Below are 7,512 nucleotides of genomic sequence, written 5' to 3'. Positions count from 1 at the left end.
CCATTGTTTACTCTGACACCAGCAAGATGGTCTTGTCTGACTTTGTAATCCTGTGATTTGAATTAAACTGGCTCTGTACCCCGACCAAGTCAATTAAGCTGGACTGAAGAACCTGCAATGTTGCAACGCAAACAGAGTATTGAACTTAAGAAACATTTTATCACCTTGTAGTCTTTCCATTAACTGAAATCCCCTCTCATTTTACTATTCAGTGACCGTGTGAATGGGAGTATGACTGATTGTCTTTTTTTTACAGTGTGCCCTGTAATTGACTGGTACAGTCAGTCAGCTGAGATCAATTCCAGCTCCTTGCAACCCTGATCAGGAGAAGTTCAGAAAGGAGGTAGATAATATCAGGAGAAAATATGCAGTCACCCATACAAAAGCAGCGTATGCCGGTGATTTTTTTTTTTTTTTTTTGCAGCCTGCCGTGTAGAACTAGATGAAATTAGACAGAATGGTGCCCTAAAAGGACTTCATGAACACCCACAGCTGCATAAAAAGTGTTGTATACATAAATAGTTAAATAACTCCATAAATAAGTACATAATTAGCTCCATTAATAAATCAATACATAAAATAAAACAAAATAAAGCATAAACACCATGTTGTCCGTGAGCCAGAATGCAAGATGAGCAGGTGAGCTTTCAAATGCACAAATGAGATGAGCAAATCATGTTACTTTTCCGAATGCCTCTTTTTGGAAGTCCGTGGCCCTTTAAGTCCTCCGGTGAGCCTAAAATTACCTATTTGATGAAGCTGACAGCCTTGAAGCACCAAACATGCCGAATGGATCCTCTCCTTTTTCCGATACTGTAAATGCAATTGACTCATAAGTGCATCTTCTTTCCATTGTTGTCTTTGTGTTCGATTCTCTCTTGAGAGCCATAAAATTATATATATTTTTTATTTTTATTATTTTCTCGTATACTGTGAATAATATCCCTTAGTCACCATCCAAACCACCATCAGCCGGGGATAGTTTTCTCTGGCTTTATCATTTGTGTTCCACATACAGAAAAAACATATTTTGCAGACCATCGCTGTGTAAGACATGCCATTTCGTCATTTAAAAAATGTTTATGGTAATGTATGTATTTTTATTTTTGCAGGACAGCTGATGGGTTAAAAATGATGATTCTCTCTGGTTCATGGCTCTTCACGGTGTTAGAAGATGGCAGTAAAATCAGCACGAACCAAGGTGCTGAACAAAAAAGATTTTTTTAATCTTGGAGTCAGCAGAGACATTGTGAGGTCGGTTGAGGAGAGCCAGAGAGAGAGACAGAAGCCCTCCCCACTCAGCTTATATATGACGCCACCTCAAACAGGCCTATCAGCGACGAGGAGGGTGTAACATGATATCAGAATGAAAATAAAGATGTTTAATAACGGTCTCCTCTTCTTTTCCTTTCGGCTTTTCCCATCAGGGGTCGCCACAGCGAGTCAATGTCCTCCATCTAACCCGGTTTTGTGCATCCTCTTCTCTCACACCAGCTACCTTCATGTCCTCTTTGACAACATCCATAAACCTCCTCTTCGGTCTTCCTCTCGGTCTCCTGCCTGGCAGTTCAAGTCTCAGCATCCTCCCGATATAGACGCTCTCTCTCCTCTGGACATGTCCAAACCATCTCAGTTTGGCCTCTTTGACTTTCTCTCCAAAGCCTCTAATATGAGTTTTCCCTCTAATGTACTCATTCCTGATCCTATCCAACCTGGTCGCATCTAATATGAGTTTCCCCTCTAATGTACTCAATCCTGATTCTATCCAACCTGGTCACTTACAAAGAAAACCTCAACATCTTCAGCTCTGCTACCTCCAGCTCTGCTTCCTGTCTTTTCATCAGTGGCACTGTCTCCAGTCCAAACATCATGGCTGGTCTCACCACTGTCACATACACTTTTCCTTTCATCCTAGCTGAAACCCTTCTATCACAAATCACACCTGACATTTTTGTCCAGCCGCTCCAGCCTGCCTGGACACGCTTCTTCACCTCTTTTCCACACTCTCCATTGCTCTGGATAGTTGACCCCAAGTACTTAACATCCTCCACCTTCTTCAACTCTTCTCCCTGTAGCATCACTCTTGCACTTGGATCCCTCTCATTCACACACATATATTCCGTCTTGCTGCGACTGATCTTCATTCCTCTCCTTTCCAGGGCATATCTCCATATCTCTAGTTTCTCCACCACCGGTTCCATGTTCTCGCTACAGATCACAATGTCATCTGCAAACATCATGGTCCAAGGAGATTCTTGTCTAACATCGTCTGTCAGCCTGTCCATCACCATAGCAAACAAGAAGGGGCTCAGAGCTGACCCCTGGTGGAGTCCCACCTCCACCTTGAATTCCTCCGTCACACCGACGGCATCCCTCACAACTGTCTCACAGTCATGATACATGTCTTGCACCGCTCTGACATACTTTTTTTGTCACTCCAGACTTCCTCATGCAATACCACAGCTCTTCTCTGGGCGCTTCATCCTTGCTAATGTTTGCTACGTCTTGGTCCACAACAGTCACGTCTACTACTCTTTGTTCCTTCTCATTTTCCTCATTCATCAATTCTTCAAAGTACTCTTTCCATCTTGCCATCACACTACTGGCACATGTTAATACATTGCCATTTCTATCCTTAATCACCCTAACCTGCTGCAAGTCCTTACCATCTTTGTCTCTGTCTCGCCAGCCTGTAAAGATCAGTCACTCCTTCCTTGCTGTCCAGCCTAGCATACGAGTCATAAGCCTCTTGTTTGGCCTTTGCCACCTTTCCTTTAACCGTGCGCTGAATCGCCTTGTACTGCTGTCTACACTCTCAGTGTCCCACTTCTTCTTTGCTAACCTCTTTCTCTGTATACACTCCTGCACCTCCCCATTCCACCACCAAGTCTCCTTATCTACCTTTCTCCCACTCAATACACCAAGTACTTTCTGACCTGTGTCTCTGATTATGTTCGCTGTAGTTTGCCAGTCATCTGGAAGGACCTCTTGTCCACCCAGTGTTTGTCTTACCTCTATCCTAAATGTCATGCAACACTCTTCCTTTTTCAACTTTAACCATTTTACACACCACCAACCTATGCTGCCGGGCTACACTCTCACCAACCACTACTTTGCAGTCACTGATTTCCTTTAGATGGCGCCGTTGACACAATATGTGGTACAGACTACAAATATGTAAGGTTACAAGATAAACTACACACACACACACACACACACACACACACACACACACACACACACACACACATATATATATATATATATATATATATATATATATATATATATATATATATATATATATATATATATATATATTTATTTATATATAATAACTTAGACCAAACTAGACAAATACAAATGAGTACAAAATAAGTGACATTGGCTGTTTTAGGATGTGCAACTAAAATCGTTTTAACAGCGATGATATTCCCACCCATTATGTACAAAATGTACTGCATTTGTGGGCATTTGGCAGATGCAGTCTTGGTTGCAAGTTTGGAGATCACTTTCCGCTTCCATTCTGATTCTCCACTCCTTTTTGAACGTTCAAACCATTCATCAATCAGGCTCTAAGATCTACTGTAGTCAAAAAACATTTTTGTTCGAAGATTTCCTCCTCAAGACCTGAACGCAGCACATCTGCTCTCTCAAGTAATTGCAAACATGAGAAAACTAGACTGTACAATTACTTAAGACGTGAAACCAAATGTTCTACAATTTCCTTTCCAGAGGTCGTGAGTTGACGACCTGGTCCGCCCTCCCTGTGTGGAGTGTGTTCTCCCCGAGCCCGCGTGAGTTTTTTACGGGTCCTTTGGTTTCCTCCCGCATTCCAAAAGCATGCATTGCAGGCTGATTGAATACTCTGACTCATCCCGAGGTGTGAGTGTGAGAGTGAGTGGTTGTTTGTCTCTGTGTGTCCTGTGATTGGCTGGCAAACAATTCAGGGTGTCCCCCGCCTAGTGCCCGGAGATGGCTGGGATAGGCTCCAGCACCCCTCTTGACCCTAATGAGGATTAAGTGGTCTGGAAAATGGATGGATGGATGGAAATGTCAACAATTACATGTCATCATTATACTAAGTTCATCCTGTCTACTTGATATCTAATTTTAAGCAGATTCTTTATTTACACTAAAGAATCTGCTTAAAATTAATTACATGTCATCTCTCATCGGTAAAGGACAATGCTTAAAGCACTTTAAGTGGAGAAATGTCACTGCTCTGGCCATGGTGTGGCAAAAGACAATGTGAGTGGGCATACAGAATGAGCGGATGATAAACGCTGGAGATTGAAATATGTCATCAATCTCAAGTTGTGATAGCAATTGCCGTTTGTGGATATTGGAACACTGAGTTACTAGTTGTTTTGTGGTCAACCATGACTCTGGGTTTCGAAGTAACCATTCAGCCCCCATTCTCCGCATGTAACCCCTCTGACTAGGGTTGCTTGAGTAGTAGCATTCCCGTCCCTTCCAGTCCCTGTCTGTCTGTGCCCCAATCAAATTCACCAAATATACATGACTTGACTTTGCTGTACCATGCACCAATATTTACAGTAGTCAGTCAGAGGAGGTGTGCATTTGTGCATTGTGCTACAAAAAAACAAAAACAACAAAAACAACAAAATAGCATGATTATCGCCAGTTTGTCCCGTGAAAAGTCAGCGTTTTTGATGTTTTTGATGTTCTTTTTAGAGTGTCATTCTAAAATGGTTGTCTATAGTCATAGACTGTAATGTCGCCGTTTACAGACTAGAGAGTCAAAGTGTCTCAACCTGCAACACACTTTTTTCCCATTCAGATAGTTGTTTTGGTTGGTGATGTAAAAAAAAATAATTTAAACCTCAGTGAAAATAGTAGTTGTTTGAAACATTACATTGGTTTCGATGAAAAGGTTTCTTCAGCCGTCATCTGAACATCTTTGAAGGTGTCGGACGTTTCGCTTCCCATCCATTACATTGGTATATGTGGTGACACCACAAGGTGGCCAGGAGAGTAACATAACATATTGAAAGGAGTGGGGGGGGGGGGGGGGGGCTTAGCAAGATTCAAGATGGAAGAAAGGATGAGCTCCTTATGCATTGGCCAAGCAGACAGGCATGGAAGAAAGGATTTGCACTGAGCACTGGTCCAGATCCCTGCCTGTTAGACTGACACTGCAACAACCCTGCCATTGGCATAATCCCCGAAATCATCCCTTTGCCACGGGAGCAGAGACAAACTCGGATTGAGGGGAGGATTGTGCATGGAGAGCGCATGCAAGACTGGATGCAAAGCGACGAGAAGGAAGGAGGATTGACTGAAAAGAGGCCGTAGGAAATTGTAGAAAAGAAATATTGTAAATAGACAAGACGATGCATTTTTTTTTTCAAAAAGAGAAGCAATATGGAGTACAAATGTAAAACAGCAGAGGGTTAAATTGGCTGCCAATGATAGCATTAGTGAGAGTGTAGAGACAAAGGAGAAGAGAGAGAGCATGAGAGAGAGAGAAGAGGGGAAGAGATTACAGTAGAGAATGAAACAAAGAGAGAGGTGGCTTTTAGCTGGTGGTTCAGCTCTGTCCAACAGTGGGTCTTTGGCGCTAATGAGTGTTGCTGCTCTCGGGAGTGTGTGTGTGTGTGTGTGTGTGTGTGTGTGTGTGTGTGTGTGTGTGTGTGTGTGTGTGTGTGTGTGTGTGTGTGTGTGTGTGTGTTTGAGCAGAGACACATAGAGTGTGGTAGCTTGTAAAGATGTTGGGAGGAGGTGTCTGTAAAAGCTGGGTGTTTGCCCACCAATGCTAAACTTGTGATGCATCCTCTTTTATCCCTCTAGTTTTCCCCTCCCTCATTAGTATGATTGAATACTCTCCTCCCTCTTTCATCTGCTATTTGTCAGGGCCACTGACCATACATTTCCAATCACGCTGCGGCATGCATGCACTGCCAACTTCCCATCGTCTTTCTAACCACAAAAATTAAAGAGAAAGAAATATCCTTGCGACTTGTTTCTCCACACTTTGGGTTGGCGTCTTTCCCTACCTCCACAAAGCTGAAGTTTGGGGATATGTCCGTTTATGACTGCCTCCAAAGCTGACAATGGCCCAGTGGTGTCTTTCCACACCAGGTCTCTTTCCTTTGCTGGGTCAGAGTCTCCATTGGAATCAAGCTGGCCATTGATTGATAAAGGGCAATCAATAGAGTGTTCCTTGTACAGATGGAAATTATACAGCCTGAATGGTCAGAAGGATCTAAATATATTATTGGATTTTAGCTACAGAGCAGTAACATACATTGATGCAGTCAAATTAACCACAACCTTATGATTCGTGTACATCTGTTCATATGATTCATCAAAGAATATAAAAGCTGAGTTTCCGAAAGAATATTTGAATGGGAACTAAAATCAAGAAATTATCTCAAATGCAAGGTGTCGCTAACATTTGATCCACAGTTTAATTGATTATGGGACCATATCAGGACTATTTCTTGAAGCACCCCATTTCAGGGGTAAAATTGTTTTCTGTCGTCAAACTCAAATTCATTTTGGACTATGGTACAGTTCACATGGTCAGATGTGAACAAATAAAGCAAACACTGAGTGCATACAAATCTGAAACCTGCAATCAATGGTCTCAAATGACATTTTAATTTTATCGCGATGACTTGCGCTTGATTATAACGTGGATCGGCTCGTAACCTGCTTTGGAACGCAACAATTGGAAAACTGTGCTGTCACCTTGTAGACATTCAGTGACATCACCCAATGCCTGCTCAAATACGTAGCTGGTTGCATTAACAGCACAGGACAACTTGCTGTTCGCCCTTGTGCTGATGTCACTTGCTATGTGTGTCCTGGGATCCATTGGAAGGCAAATCCTGCCTCAAGTACCCAAAAACTGCAACCAAAAGTGACTGTGACTGACGGCGTGCCAGAAGATTTAAAATTTCCGCAAGTAATACAAACTCAATTTCCAATTAAATTGGGATATTGATATATATCACAATAATATGACTTGCAATGTAACCTAAATAGAATTAAACGTAGGACAACTAAAACAATTGCATAAACATATTGGGGCGGCCAGGTAGTCGAGTGGTTATCACGCCGGCTTCACAGTGCAGAGGTCGTGAGTTCAAGACCCTCCCTGTGTGCAGCTTGCATGTTGCCTGTGTGGGTTTTCTCCAGGTCCTCCGGTTTCCACCTACATTCCCAAAATATTCATGGCAGGCTGATTGAAGACTCTAAATTGTCCTTGGGTGTGAATGTGAGAGTGACGAGTTGTTTGTCTCTGTGTGCCCGCGATTGGCTGGCTACCAATTCAGGGTGTCCCCCGCCTGGTGCCCAAAGACGGCTGGGATAGGCTCCAGCAAACTCCGCGACCCTAATGAGGAATAAGCGGTATTGGGAATGAAGGGATGGATGTTTTGTATTGATTTTCTTTGAGAGGAGTATGACAAATTTTGAATATAGTGCCTGTAACAGGTTCCATATTTTTTTTAAACAAAAGCATATATATATATATATATATAA

At 42.5% G+C, this 7,512-nt stretch overlaps 1 long non-coding RNA gene across 1 annotated transcript; it reads left to right on the top strand.

Moving 5' to 3' along the window:
- The first annotated feature begins 284 nt into the window (after nt 1–284).
- On the top strand, nt 285–1,394 carry LOC148893840 (uncharacterized). Its single transcript, XR_016115923.1, has 2 exons — nt 285–343; nt 1,113–1,394. It is a non-coding gene; the product is annotated as an uncharacterized LOC148893840 (long non-coding RNA).
- Nucleotides 1,395–7,512: the final 6,118 nt, after the last annotated feature.

Source organism: Hippocampus bargibanti, linkage group LG09, assembly GCF_051943395.1.
Source record: "Hippocampus bargibanti isolate YZ-2025 linkage group LG09, ASM5194339v1, whole genome shotgun sequence".
Lineage (NCBI taxonomy): Eukaryota > Metazoa > Chordata > Actinopteri > Syngnathiformes > Syngnathidae > Hippocampus > Hippocampus bargibanti.
The sequence above is the reverse complement of the archived record's forward strand: the minus strand, read 5'-3'. Positions and strand labels throughout refer to the sequence as shown.